Source organism: Protopterus annectens, chromosome 2.part0 (genome assembly GCF_019279795.1).
Source record: "Protopterus annectens isolate FY-2018-M chromosome 2.part0, PAN1.0, whole genome shotgun sequence".
In the NCBI taxonomy this organism is placed as follows: Eukaryota; Metazoa; Chordata; order Ceratodontiformes; family Protopteridae; genus Protopterus; species Protopterus annectens.
Window position 1 is genome coordinate 210,362,474 of NC_056728.1, and position 15,933 is coordinate 210,378,406.

At 43.5% G+C, this 15,933-nt stretch overlaps 1 protein-coding gene across 1 annotated transcript in view; it reads left to right on the forward strand.

Annotated features, from left to right (window-relative positions):
- ANKLE2 (ankyrin repeat and LEM domain containing 2) overlaps nucleotides 1–15,933 on the forward strand; it is a gene marked incomplete in the record, with an annotated part of 2,117,323 nt that overhangs the window by 2,071,365 nt on the left and 30,025 nt on the right.

A 15,933-nucleotide genomic window follows, 5' to 3' on the forward strand; every position in this document is an offset into this window, starting at 1 on the left:
CATTGTTGATGATGTATTTTCTGAATCTAGTATGGCTCCTGATTCTCTGCCTCCGGCTCCTTGCAAGCCAGACAGATACTACAGGGTTCCTGACTCCTACAAATTCCTTTTCAAAAATCCTGTTGCGGATCCTGAAAAAATTTCTCAGCGCCCCAAGGGCATTAAGGCTTCTACTGCTAAAAATTCTACCCCTTTAGATAGAGATTCCAGGGCGTGCTGGATAGATGGGGTAAGAATGTCTACACTTCTGCAACCTTAGCAATCAGGGCTTTAAACTGTCAATTTCATATGCTAAAATATCAGCAGCATATCATGGGACTGCTTAAACAGAAAATAATGTTGATTTTTGACTGTGTGGAAATTAAAGATTTACAGGATCTATTGCATTCAGCTGAACAAGTTGGAAAACATACTTTGTGATGTGCTTTTGATTCTTTGGAGGCCCCTTGCAGGGCTGCTGTAACTGGGTCTGTGCTAAGAAGGCTTGCTTGGCTCAAAGAGCAAACTCTGCGTGATCATGTTAAAGCAAAATTGTTTGGATGCTCCTTTACAACAGGACCGTCTCTTTGGTAATAAGGCAGAAGAAGTTCCAAAAAAAATGGAAGATAAAGCTAAATCTATGCAAACTGTGAAAGATTTCTTACAAGTGCAACCTCCAAGATTTAGTAGGCACTGGCCTACTAAGAACTGGTCCTTTCCAGTTCCTTCAAGAGCCACTCAAGTCAAACCCAGACATTCCAAAGGCACCAGGTTTCAGTCCCAAGTGACTTTCAGAACAAAGCAATGGGGCCTCCTCTTCCAAATCTGGAAACAACAAGACACCTCCCTATGGTAAGCAGTCTCAATGACCTCCCTCTACACTTACCAAGCACTTACCTTTTAGCTGCCCTTTGGGGGGAAAACTAGCTCTTCATGCAATAAACTGGCAACTTATAACCCAGGGCAAATGGGTTTTAAATGTAGTATCCCAGGGATACAGATTTCATTTCCACACGTTGCCAACTCCAAACGGATGGCCAGACCTGCCCCCAAAGCATTGGGCAGAGGCCCAGAAACAAGTACTTTACCTCATGGCGTATGGCAGTGGTGGTACCACTACACAAAGGTGGAGCCACAACTGACCCTGGGAACTACCGACCAATAAGCCTGACCAGTGTGATCTGTAAGGCTATGGAGCGAATCATTATAGAACTCATAAATGGAGAGATTGGGAACCTCCAGTCACTGGACCCCACAAAGTTCGGCTTCGTCAAGGGCAGATCATGCCTCCTGAACCTGGTGTATTTCTTTGAGACAGTTACTTCGGCTATAGATAAGGGAAAGGAGGTACACACTGCTTACCATGACCTTGCTAAAGCATTTGACACCATTCCCCATTCAGGTATTATTGATAAGCTCACCAGCCTGGGCATAAAGCCTTACGTCACAAGATGGATCGCAAACTGGCTCTCAGACAGATCCCATAAAGTAAGAGTAGCGGGATCTATGTCCGAATCCAGACCTGTAACGAGTGGTGTGCCTCAGGACTCTGTCATGGGGCCCCTCCTGTTTGGCATATACTTCTCAGAAGTACAGGCAAGCACGGAAGGGCTGTGGCTGACTAAGTTTGCGGACGACTGCAAACTGGGTGCTGTAATAGAGTCTCCGGCCGACATGGAGATCCTCCAGAAGGGCCTAAATGAGACTGATGCATGGTGTCAAAGCCATGGTCTCAAGCTAAATGCAAAAAAATGCGTAGTAATCCTCTTTGGAAAAAACAGAGTACCTGCAAACTACAACACAGGAGGTAATCCCCTGAAATCTGAAGAAGAAATAAGGGATCTAGGGACCCAAGTAGATAGTCAGCTTTCCTTTGATAACCATGTTGCTAAAGTGGTTAGAAAATCCTTCTATGTGACCCATCTGATCACGAAAGGGTTTGCATCAAGATCTAAGGATGTAATGGTGCCCCTCTACTCTTCCCTCATCAGACCCATTATTGAGTACAATGCACCAATTGGAATCTACCTGGCTAGACATCTCCAGCAGCTGGAGGGACCACAAAGGTACCTAACCAAGAGGATTACTGGCCTCAAACAGTTGCCCTATGCAGCACAATTGAAAAAGCTAAGACTGTTCTCTGTTGCATACCACTTTCTCAGAGGCGATCTCTGTCTAACGTACAGAGCCATGTCCAACCCAGAATTGTTGAACATGCTCCATCTTAGTAAAACAAAATCCACTCGAGCTACACGCTTTAGGGATATAAACCTCAAGACAACAATGAATAGAACATGCTGGACGGATAATTCCCTTCGTAGAGATTTCCCTTACTATGGAACAGGGTGCCGATCTACATAAGACAGAGCCCCTTACTGTCACTCTTTAAGAGGAACCTTGATGAGTGGATGGGTAACAGAAAGTTCACACCGGGGATCACACCAACAGCACTACTAGATAGGGGCCAAGGGTACTAGCTGCTAGTACAAGGGTCTAGGGAACTACTAAAGGGGCGGTGAATACCGCACAACGTGGCTGGGCTAATATATGCCTTCGGGCAGATAGTCCAGTACCAACCTATGAGCATGGGGGCTATTCAACTAGTACCAGAAGAGGAAAAGGGACAAGGTTTCTATTCAAGACTTTTCCTGCGACCCAGAAAAGACAAATCATGGCGTTCAATTTTGGACTTATCTACAATTTGGACATTCCAAAATTCAAGATGCTGACTCTTCACCAGTTACTTCCTATGCTAGGCCAAGATGCCTGGTTGGCAACTCTAGATCTCAAAGAAGCTTACCTGCATATCCCAATCAGGGAATCTTGCAGAAGATACCTCCGCTTCAAAGCAGGCTACTTGCATTACCAGTTCTCTGCACTGCCCTTTGGCTTATCTACTGTGCCCAGGGTCTTTACAAAGTGCCTGGTTCCAGTAATTGCATTTTGCAGGCAAAGAAATATTCAAATATATCCATACCTAGACGATTGTCTAATTCAGGCAGAAAACAAGGACATTCTTCTAAAACATCTGGCATTTGTAAAAAGGGTTCTAACTTGTCTAGGGTACACTATAAACGAAAAGAAATCACAACTAGTACCCTCTCAAAAAATTACATTCCTGGGTGCAAGCTTGAATACAACTGCCCAGATGGCTTTCCTTACGCCAGAAAAGCAAATTCATTTGGTGACTTACTTCACACAGGTGGCCACAAAAACACTGCTTTCTGCAAGGCAAAAACTGCAAGCCTTGGGGTTCATGGCCTCCTGCAGTCTTCTAATTCCATACGCAAGACTGCATATGAGGAAACTTCAGTGGTATTTAAAAAGTCTATGGAGTCAGCATTGTCACAGCCTGGAAACAATGATTCCCATCATACCTTGCCTGCGCCTAGAGTTCCTGTGGTGGGCAGAGGCCTGCCACCAGAACAAGGGACTGCCATTCTCACCTCCCTGTGCCGCCCAAAACCTAACTACAAACGCATCAGACCATGCATGGAGTGCTCATCTGGCAGGGAAGTGCATTCAGGGAAAATTGAGACAAAATTAAATGTGCCTTCACATAAATCAAAAAGAAATGCTAGCTGTGCAGAATGCACTGACAGCCTTCAAGGACTACCTTCATCCAGGACAATTATTGATAAAGACGGTTAACACCAAGGTTATGTGGTACATAAACAAGCTGGGGGTACACACTGCTACCCCCTCTGCAGACTAGCCATGGCGTTGTGGAACATGCCCTTGAGATATCATATACAACTACAAGCTCAATTCCTGCCAGGAAAGCTGAATACTCTGGCAGATGAACTAAGCAGAAATCTCATGGACCCACACGAATGGAAACTGGAACCACAAATTTTCAACATGTTGACACGCAAATGGGGGAGACCAGACATTGATCTTTTTGCCTCACCCCAGAACTATCAGTTGGACAAATTTTGCACAAGAACTCATCACAAAAAAGCCTGGAAAGTGGATACTCTGTCCTTCAGCTGGAAAAACCTATCAGTTTATGCCTTTCCTCCTCTGCCTCTGCTTTCCAAAGTTCTACTAAAAGTCAAACAGGACAAACCAAAAATGATTTGATTGCTCCAGACTGGCCTTGCCAACATTGGTACCCACTCCTGTGCAGTGTGTCACACTTTCCATCGTGGCACCTGCTTCTGACACCTTACTTACTGTCTCAGCAGAACAACTAAACTCTGCCCACTCAGCTCCAAACTTTGAATCTTGCAGCGTGGCTTATCACCTAAATTCACCCTTAGCATCCCTCAGCAAACCTGTGATGGATGTCATTTTGGAGGCGAGAAAACTTAGTACTAGAAATTCTTATGCTGACAAATGGAAAAGATTCTGTGCCCGGAATCAATCTCAAGGGATAAGCACAGCAGTGCCCAACATTCCTCAGATTTTGCAATACTTAACTAAGATCCTGTCCTTTTCTTCCATAAAAATCCATGCCTCAGCCATTTCAGCTCATTACAACACAGAACCTCCCCTCTTCTCTCATCCTCTGCTAAAGCAGTATCTCAGAGGGCCAAAAACTTAAGACCACCCAGGAGAGCTCCAACCCCTGCCTGGGACCTTAATTCTGTATTTGAGAAACTCACTCTCCATCCTTTCGAGCCAGCTGCTACTGCAGACTTAAAATTTCTCTCCTGGAAAACAGCTTTCCTTTTAGCAGTCACTTCAGCTAGAAGGATTTCCGAATTACAGGCTCTTATGGCAGTGGAGCCTTTCATAATTTTTCATGTGGACAGGGTATCTCTCAGGACCAACCCATCCTTCATGCCTAAAGTGGTATCCAGTGTGGCTCTTAATCAGACCATTCATTTGCCAACTTTCTTTCCCAATCCACAGAACAAGGGGGGAGCGGATTCTACCTTCATTGGATGTACACAGACAACTTAGATTTTACTTAAACATGACTAAATCTCAAAGAAAATCTGAACAACTGCTGGTAGCGTTTGCTGCAGTGGTAGAGGGAAAGGCTATTTTAAAGCAAACCATTTCCAAATGGATAAGCCATTGTATTCATTTCTGCTATAACCACCATGGAAAAACTATCCCCAGGGGATCAGATCCCATTCCAGCAGTGCTGCATCTACTTCAGCAGCCTTTCTCAGAGGTGTTCCTACCAGGGACATTCTAGAAGCTGCTACCTGGAGCTCAGTTCATACTTTCACCAAACATTACCATTTACCACTTTTCTCTAAATCCAAAGCTGGCTTTGCCACTGCTGTCCTGCAGGGCCTTGTAGCTGGTCCTAATGCTGTATAATTTCCTCCTCCCAACCATAGCTTTGGGAATCTACCCAAATGTAATGACTGCAACCATGAAACACGAAGAACATAGTACAGTTGTGTACACTTACCATAAATGTAGATGTTTGAGTGTATTCACTGTTGCAGCCCTGGTTACCCTCCCTCCAGCCCCCTATTTTTCTCTGGCTACACCTCTACTTTCTTTTACTATGCTTAAAAGCCCTTTTGGTGTATTTGCTTTTGGTTGGAGGTATATATTTTTTGTGTTTTTAATTTTATTTGCTCCCCATTTGGGGGCACCTGACATCTGGGGCAAGAAAAACTGATGTAATGGCGTCGGCTGCATGTTTTATACCCCTGACGACCTGACGTCATGGAAGAAGGGACAGCACCCAACGCAGGACCCAAGACTTTGTTAATCAGGCTGACTGAGGGTAACCTGCCAGCAGATTACCCAAATGTAATGACTGCAACAGTGAATACACTCGAACATCTACATTTATGGTAAGTGTACACAACTGTACTTTTTCTAAATGACAAAGTTTACTTTGACACACAGGGGGTATCCTTCAACCATTGGCAAAAAAAAAAACAATGGACTCAGAAATTCAAGTATATAATTGGTATGGTAATCAGGGAAAGTTGACTTTATTTGCAGATGATATTTTGTACCTGATAAAAACAGAAAAGGACATTTCAGTGTTGTGTGGAACATTCTGAGACAGTTTCAAGTCTTTTCGAGATACAAAATTAATGAGGGTAAAACAAAGGCAATAGCTGTAAGCTGTGTACCCCCACACAAATCCATTCAGCAGAACTCGTGTTTATGGGGACATGATAAAATGAAGTACTTAGGAGTGTGGATTAAAAAGGATTTTGTTATGTCAATTAAGGATATGTGGGAAGCGACTAAACAAAATGTAATACGAAAACTACGAAACAGGAAACTGTGTTGTATGGATATGGGTAGCAAGATTCATGCGTTGAAAATAGTTTTAGTCCCTTTCGTTTTATTCACAAGTCAGGCATATTTTTATCAACCAAAGGAGAATTTGTGTATAGCAATTAATAGAGTTGAAGGATTTTATCTGGGAGGAGAATAAAGCAAGAGTCAAGTGGACTAAGTTGAGCCTTCCAATAGAACAGGGTGGTTTGGGATTACCTGATTTGAAGAGGTATTTCAGAACTACACAGTTGAGGCTTCTAGGGAACTTACAGTCCTCTTAGCATAGTTTGTACAAGTGTTAGGATGTATTTTTCACAAATCATAAAGGAGAATCAGGTCACCTTGAACGAAAACATTTTTTAGGTGAATACCTACATGAAAAAAATGTCCTGTTTTAAAAAAAAATTAAAATGTGTAGAACATCTGAGCCTAATTTTGGGCACACATGTTCAGACAGAATGGCTTGTACTTGCCAAGACAGGGAATAGACATTTTGCAATATTTGACAAACACGGGGTAGGATATTTGCCAAATTTAACACTTCACAGCAACATTTGACACATCTCTGATGCTTGCTAATGCTGGCAGCATTAATAATATATATATTTTTTTAATTGGAAAATTTGCTGCATTCTCACAGGATTGATGCTGTTACTGTTTGCGAAACGTGGTTAAAGAACAATGACTGGAAAAACCAGTTCTGTCAGGATATAAATGTTTTTACTACAACAGACATTCTAACAAAATATCAGGGCGTGTTATGTTGGAAATTAAAGATAGTTATGAGACTTGTAATTACTACATGTTTAATGGTAATGTCAATACTGTAGATTGTCTATGACAATAAAGATAACTCAGGAATGTATAACTTTTGAATTAGGAAACCATTTTATAGATACATATTATGTGAAAGGAATAAAGACATGCTTAAACTGCTTGTAGATTCTTAAATTTATTCTCAGGCACAACAGATTATAGATATATTAACAAAATCTTATGCAAAGCAGTTTGGCACCACAAAGGGGGTGATAAATTGTCCTAGTGACATCCAGGTAACCTCAGATACAAACATCAAATTAGACTATATTGAAAAAGAACTATGCAAACTGGATCCAAACAAATCACAGGGAGGTGTTGGAATTATAATGACTTGAGAAAACTTCAGCAAGAAGTTAGGTTGATAAAAATCTTTTCAAGAATCTTACTAAGGGTTAGAAGGATTAAGACTGGTGTGTAATCAATCATTTGCTGATTCTAGGTTGGCGGCTGTGGGAATTGGCTTGGCACATGCTAATTTCCACTTGAATGTTACATTTGTAGAGATATATAGGTTGTATAGATGTGTTAGTTGGAGGAGTAAGTGTTCTTTTTAACAAGACTTAAACCAGGAATGAAGTCTATCTGACCTGGGGGGTTATGTTGGGATTTTGAAGAGGAGCATTGAAATGTTTTTGGCAGTTATCTTTTTAGAGTAGAAGGGGGAAGAATGTGCACTGAAAGTGAGTGAGTTTGTTAAATATGAAGTGATTTGGATTTTGTTACCTGGCAGTAAGCTGAGTTTTGTGACTGACATATAACCTGAGGCTGTTTTAATTGTGTACATATGTGAGGGGTCTAGGCTGTGAGTACAACTAGTAGTGTTATTTTGCTAAGTTTGAGAATCTCTGTTGGTTGTATGTTAATGTCTTTTGCAAAGTGTGTATGGAGTTTGCTTTATAACATTGTGTGTGTTTTAGGTAGATAATATTGCGTAAGTGGATGAAGTGGTTACAGCTAATTTGGGAGTTCCTTTTCCATCCCTTCCATGAGTTTGTAAATTGTTGTTTGTTCTTTGATTAGCTATTTGTTGTTGAGTGGTTTTAGTAGCCAGGAAATTTTAGGAAAGATTTTGTCTTGGAGAGGCTAGTTGGCATAACTGTTAAGGAGTTTGCCTCCCATGCACAAAGTGCAAGGTTTGATCCTGACCTCCAGCCAATGCTGTTTAAAGTTTGCATGTTCTCCTTGTATCTCTGTGGGGTTCCTCCTGCCTTCGAAAAACATGCTGAGTATTTTGATATCAAACTCACCAGTGAATGGAGCTGTGGGCAGCAGCATAGACTCAACATGATGCCCTATAAGGAGAAGAGTTGTATAGCCTAACCACTTTGGGCATCTACTGTGGTGCATATCCTCAAGATGGGTGAACACAGTGATCACAGACTGGGTGCCCTGGCAGGGCTAGACACTCAGCGGTGTAAAATATGGCTCTAGATGATTCAGCCATGTTGTCAGATGTTGCCAAATGGGCTTGGGTATTTGACAGTGATAAGTGGGTTGAGGACCTGGCCTACTCGGACCTATGCCATGGACCCATGCTAATGGTGGGAGGGATGTTTCTGGCCTTATTGGCTAGTGTGCGCCCAGCAGCCCAGGATCAATAAGCTACTGGTTGGCCAGTGTCAAATTGCCCAGCTTGGGTTACCTGCGCTAACACTGTTCAGCATTAAACCAGTCAACCTGCCAGACATGAGCTAAGAATTGCTACACACAATGTAGGTTCACTGAAAGGACAGTGCTTGGAAATAGATGACATGAAGGTGCGAAGGTGGCTGGATATCCTATGTATCCAAGAGACAAGATGGAAGGGCAGTGCAGCAAAGCCACATGGATCCAGAGTCTACTACTCAGGAGGATGAAGACAGGCTAGAAATTGTGTGGCAATTGTGGTGAGGGACAGGCTTTAGAAGACTATGAGGGCTGTCATCAGAATTAGTGACACAGTCATGGCAGTCAGACTTCATCCAAATGATAGGACAGTATTCATAATCCCAGCCTGTGCCCCACAACAAGGGAGTGATAGTTGCAGGACCTACTAGATAAAGCAGGACAACAAGAATTAGTGTTGATAATGACCTGAATGCACATATTGGGACAGACAGAGCAGGATATGAGGACTACCTAGATCCACATGGGCGGGGTGACAGGAATAAAGGAGGAGTGGCCATTCAAAAGTTCTGTCAGATGGCATGATGATGACCAACACATGGTTCAGAAAGAGAGTCACAAGATCACATACCAGAGTGGCCAACAAGCAACTCAGGTGGACTTCCTCTAAGTGAGGAAAGGGCACTGGCGTAGAAACAGTGATTGCAAAGTCATCCCCCGTGAAGCAGTCAGCCCACAACATAAACTATTAGTTGCCAAAATCAGCTGCAAGCAGTGGTCAGAGAATAATCTGTGGTCAGCGGAGATGAGGGTGAAGACCTGGAAGTTGACTGAAAAGAAAGTACAACTGTTCAAAGAATTTCTCAGGACTCTAGCACCCCAAGAAGAGCAGGAAAAGGTGGAGCTGAGGAAGAATGGCAGTGCCTCAAAACAACATGTGTGAGGATTGCAGAACAAATATCCGGCCTAGCCAGGTATGGAAATAAACTACATAAGGAAAGCTGGTGGTGGAATTCATAAGCCCAGGAAGTGATCAAAAGAAAGGAGGAAGGCAGGAAAAGTGGAAGATAGAAAATATGGACCAGGCTAGGAAGGAACACTGGTTAGCCAGCAAAAAGGATAAGAAAGGAGTTTCAGTAGCAAAGAACAGAGTATCAGAGGCACAATAACAGCTTCTGGAAAGTGACTCAGTACATGTGACAAACAATGTCAGGTTTTAAGGCAAAGAAAGAGAAAGAAGATAGTGAGATGCCCTCCACAAAGCATGTCAGCAACAACTGGCTCACCAGTCCACAGGACATCAAAGGCAGATGGAAGAAGTACTTCCAGCAGCTTCAGAATGAAGAAACCCCCACAAAAGCTGTACTTCCCAAGACACAGACTACAGTGACAGACGAGGAGGAGCCCACCCAATTAAAAGTAAGAACAGCACTAAGGAAAATGAAGTCAGGGAAAACAGCAGGCTCAGATCAGGTCACAGTAGATATGCTAAGGATGCTGGGTGGGATACAGTGGGAGAAAGACATATTCCAGATTACTGGAGAATAAGCATACTCATGCCATTGTACAAGAACAAAGGGGGCATTCACACATGTGCAGTACAGAGGTATCAAACTCCTGTCTCATTGCATGAAAGTTCTGGAGAGGGTGACTGATAAATGGATACAGAGACTAGTAGAAAGTAAGATGGGAGAGAAGCCGTTCAACTTTAGATTAAGATGCAGCACAATTGACCCAGTGTTTGCAGTGAGATAAGCCATTCAACTTCAGATCAGGATGCAGCACAACTGACCCAAAGTTTGCAGTGAGACAGGTTGAGAAGAAGCTAGAGATGAGGAAAGGGTCCATTTGGGTAAGGTCCAAAGAAAGCTGATTTGGGCGGTCCTGCTGTGGTTCTACGTCCCAGAAACATTAGTAGAATTAGAGCAGGATATGTACAAGTACACAATGACTAAAGTGCGAACAGTGTTTGGCCTTACAGAGGGGTTCTTAGTGGGAGTGGGTGTACATCAGGGTTCATTTCTGTGCCAGCTGCAATTCATACTGGTGATTAATTTCATTATCAAACCGGCTGGAGGGGACAGATCAACAAAGTTGCTGAATTCTGGTGATGTGGCATTACAGGTAGACTCTGAGCAAGAACTTCAGCAAAGGATAGGGGAATGGAATGCAAAACTGAAGGCACGTGAGAGGAAACTTGTACATATAAGACAGCAGTAATGGCAGCAAGTTGGGGAAATCAGAAGAAACTGATAATTGAGATAGAAGTGAATATAGTGGTGCAGGTTAATAGCTTCATGTATCTGGGAAGGATGTTTGAGGAGAAGGGAAGTCTGAATGAGGAAGTCAAAGCTAGAATCAGAAGGGCTGTGGCCAACTGGCACAGAGTGGAAAGTGTAGTGTATGACAGAAGAATGCCAAAGAATATTAAAAGTTAGGTGTGCAAAACGATGGTGCAACCAGTGCTGCTGTGTGGTACAGAAAATTGGGCAGTAAAAGCGAGTAGATGAGGAAGTTGGAGGTAATGGAAGTGAAGTGCTTTAGACGGGTGGTAGGATGTACACTGTAGGATGTACACTGTGGCACAGATGAAGAAATGAAGACGCAAGAGTAGAAACCAGAGTAGCTCTAATTGCAGAAAAGATCAAAGAGAACAGATTATGATGGTTCGGGCACATGTGCAGAAAAGCAGAAGACAATCTGGTGAAGAAGATTTGTAACATACAGGAAGAAGGCAAGAGGAAACAAGGGCGTCCAACAAAGAGGTAAATGGATTGTGTGAGAAGATAAGCAACAGTCAGGCATGACTATTGAAGAAGGCAGGAGTGCAGCATTGAATCGTGAGTGATGGCAACAGCTTAACATGACACCCTGACTCCATGCAGAAACTGAGAAAGAGGTGAGTTGATGATGATGAGAGGAGGAGATTGGTCAGTATGTGCCATTTGAGTGGTTGAAATTAAGAACAGTGGTGTTTAATGTTCTTTATCTGAAGTTTGGTTTTAGAGCCAAAGTTAATGAACCGGGTTGGCTGTATAGCAAGTGTTGCCTGAATTGAGAATTTAATGGGGCAGTGATCACTGATTGTGGGTGGAAGTTGCTGGTTATGGGATGGCCCTTTAGTAAATATCGGGCTTTGTGGGGAATGGATGTTCTTCGTGTTTCACTGTTGCAGTCATTACATTTGGGTTATCTGCTTGCATTAGCCCTCAGTTGGCTTGATTAACAAAGTCTTGGGTCCTGCGTCGGTTGCTGTCCCTTCTTTCATGACGTCAGGTCATCAGGGGTATAAAACATGCAGCCGATGCCATTACATCAGTCTTTCTTGCCGTGTGGTGCCCGAAGCAGAAGCAGTTCGCAAGTGCCGGTCGGCCGACTCCAGAAATTTTCATTTTCGAGTTTCAGAACAGAAGTCTTCAACTAAAGCTAAGTACCCCATTGTGGAAACTTTTTCTTCCTCCTTACCGATGTCAGTAAAAGTTAATAATTGCTTTACTTGTGGAAAGCAAATACCTCATAAAGATTTTCATTCATACTGTATTCTTTGCCTAGGCCCTGACCACGACTTACCTTGCTGTCAGTTTTGTGCTTTATTTAATCAGCACACTATCTGTCGTCTGTATATTTTTGTTTCTAAATATTTCGGTTCTCGGTTTAATTATCCAGAAATGTCGTCGGTTAGCCATCTGACTACCGGGATTTCAAATTAACACAAAGATAAAGACAGAGACAGGCCGCCGAGGTCCAGAACTGCCGACGGCGCTTCTCCTAAGCCAGTCGCCAGTTTGCCGGTACTCAGTGAGGCGCTTTCGCAGCCCCTGATACCCGCTACTTCTGATTCGCAGGCCTTTACTGAGACCCATTCGGAGTCCGGTATGCCGCGAGATGCTTCAACTATGGAACCCGATGATGTCTCTACCTTGGATGGGTCCGGAGCCGCTGTGCAGGCACCGGCTTCTGAGGGTGTATTCAGGCCTACAGACTTGCATATTAAACCGACACCTCCTTCTTCATTTAGGCCTAAATCTCAAACCATGCCCAAAAAAACGACGCCCAGGCTGCATGCTCAGGCCTGTATGCCTAAAAAGCAAATGATAAGAATGGCTGAAGATCTTATAACTCTAATCGGGAAAGCCAACCTCCCCCTTCTAAGAGACCTAGGACTGAAGTTGTTTATGAATCCTCTGACCAGGATTCTGATTTTTCTGATTCTACTGATGATCTGGATTTGCCCTTATCTACTTATGAGGATTCTGATGCAGGGGACTCTATTCACTCTGCTTCCCCTCCAGAGAATATTTCCTTTGGTGAAACCTTACATACTCTAAGGGAGCACTTCCACTAGGAAAGCCAGGATTTTTCTGATTCTAAAAAGAGGCTTAGGGATTTCTTACTCCTGCCTCAGCATAGGCCTTTAGCTATTCCTCCTGTGCTAGACATTGTTGATGATGCTTTTTCTGAATGTAGTTTGGCCCCTGATTCTTTGACTCCTGCTCCCAGGAAACCAGTCAGTTATTACAGGGTTCTTGATTCACACAAGTTCCTTTTTAAAAATTTTATTGTGGAGCCAGAGACTATTTCACAGGGACCCAAGGGCATTAAGGCTTCTACTGCTAAAAATCCTACTCCTGATAGAGACTCCAGGGCGCTGGATAGATGGGGTAAGAAGGTTTACACTTCTGCAACCTTGGCCAATAGGGCTTTAAACTGCCAGTTTCATATGTTAAAGTATCAGCAACATGTTATTGGATTGCTTAAACAGAAAATGATGTTGCTTCCTGACTGCGGAAAATAAAGAATTACAGGATTTAATGCATTCTGCTGAACAGGTTGGAAATCATACTTTGCAATGTGGATTTGATTCATTAGAATGATTAGAGGCCTCTTGCAGGGCTGCTGTTACTGGGTCTGTGCTCAGAAGGCATGCTTGGCTTTAAGGAGCAATCTTTCGCTGATCATGTTAAAGCTAAATTGTTGGATGCTCCCTTATGTCAGGACCGCCAGTTTGGCAACAAGGCTGAAGAAGTTCTTAAAAAGATGGAAGATAAAGCTAAATCTATGCAAACTGTTAAAGATTTCTTACAAGTTCAGCCTCCTAGATTTAGTAGGCACTGGCCCTCTAAGAATTGGCCCTTTCCAGCCCCTTCCAGGTCTTCTCAAGCCAAACCAAGACACAGCAGAAACCCCAGGTTTCAGTCCCAGGGGACACACAAGACTAAGCAGTGGGGGGTTTCCACACCCAAATCAGGGAGTAGTAAGACTCCCCCCTATGGAAAACTGTCTCAATGACTTGTTTTTAAAACTTCCAAACACTTCCCAACTGAGTGCTCCTTTAGGCGGAAAGATTGGTCTGCAGGCCAAAAACTGGGAGCTCATTACCCAGGACAAATGGGTTTTAAATATAGTGTCCCAAGGATACAGATTTCACCTCCACATCTTACCAACACCAAGCGGGTGGCCAAACCTACCCCCAAGTCAGTGGGCAGAGGCCCAAAATCAAGTACTCTCTCTCTTAAGCATGGGGACTATTCAGTTGGTACCAGAAGAGGAAAAAGGGACAAGGTTTCTATTCGAGACTTTTTCTGTTACCCAGAAAAGGCAATACGTGGCGTCCTATCCTGAACTTTTGTACTCTAAATACCTTTCTGGTGATTCCAAAATTCAAGCTGCTGACTCTTCACCAGCTGCTTCCTATGCTAGGCAAAGAGGCATGGTTGGCAACACTAGACTTAAAAGAAGCATACCTGCACATCCCTATCAGGGAGTCTTGCAGAAGATACCTACGCTTGAAAGCAGGTTACATGCACTATCAGTTCTCTGAACTGCCCTTTGGCTTATCTACTGCGCCCAGGGTATTCAGAAAGTGCCTAGCTCCAGTCATTGCATTCTGCAGGCAAAGAAATATTCAAATATATCCATACCTGACGATTGTCTAATTCGGGTAGAAAGCCAGGACATACTTTTGAATCATCTGACCTTTGTTCAAAGGGTAATGACTTGTCTGAGGTACACCATAAACGAAAAGAAATTGCACCTGATACCCTGTCAACAAATTATATTCCTGGGAGGAAGCTTGAATACAACTTCCCAGATGGCTGTCCTCACGCCAGAGAAACGGACTCATTTGACAACCTACTTCAAACAAGTGGCCACAAAAACCCAGTTATCTGCAAGGCAAATACTGCAAGCCTTGGGGTTCATGGCCTCCTGCATTCTTCTAATTCCATATGCAAGGCTGCATATGAGGAGACTACAATGGTATCTCAAAAGCCTATTGTGTCAACATTCACAGAATGTAGAAGCTATGATTCCTATCATACTTTGCCTACGCCTAGAGTTCCTTTGGTGGGCAGAGGCCTGCCACCAAAACAAGGGACTAACATTCACACTACCCCCTGCCGCCCAAACCTTAACAACAGATGCATCAGACTATGCATAGGGGGCTCACCTGGCATGGAAGTGCATTCAGGGCAGATGGAACCCAAGTGAAATGCACCTACACATAAATCAAAAGGAAATGTTAGCTGTACAGAATGCTCTGACAGCCTTCAAGGACCACATTCTTCCAGGACAACTATTGGTAAAGATGGACAACACCACGGTCATGTGGTACATAAACAAGCAGGGGGGTACACAATCCTACCCTCTCTGCAGACTAGCCATGGCATTGTGGAACACAGCCTTGAGCTACCAAGTGAATCTACAAGCTCAATTCCTGCCAGGAAAACTAAATACACTGGCATATGGACTAAGCAGAAACCTCATGGACCCACACGAGTGGAAACTGGAACCAAGGATTTTCAACATGTTGACAAGCAAATGGGGGAGCCCAGATATAGACCTGTTCGCCTCCCCCCAGAACCATCAATTGGACAAATTTTGCACAAGGATTCCCCACAAACTAACTTGAAAAGTGAATGCTCTATCCTTCATCTGGAAAAACTTATCAGTTTATGCCTTTCCTGCTCTGCCTCTGCTCTCCAAGGTACTACTAAAGATCAAACAGGACAAGCCAAGGACAATTTTAATTGCACCAGACTGGCCACGCCAACACTGGTACCCCATCCTGCGCAGTGTGTCACGCTTGGCCCCATGGCTCCTGCCTCAGACTCCTTCCCTGTTGTGTCAGCAGGAGAACCAGATTCTGCACCCTCGGCTGCAAACCCTGAACCTAGCAGCCTGACTAATTACCTAATCTCTCCTTTACCACCCCTCAGTAAATCAGAGATGGATATCATTTTAGAGGCTAGGAGGCCTAGTGCTAGAAAATCTTATGCTGCAAAATGGAAAAGATTTTGTACCTGGATCTATTCTCAAGGGATG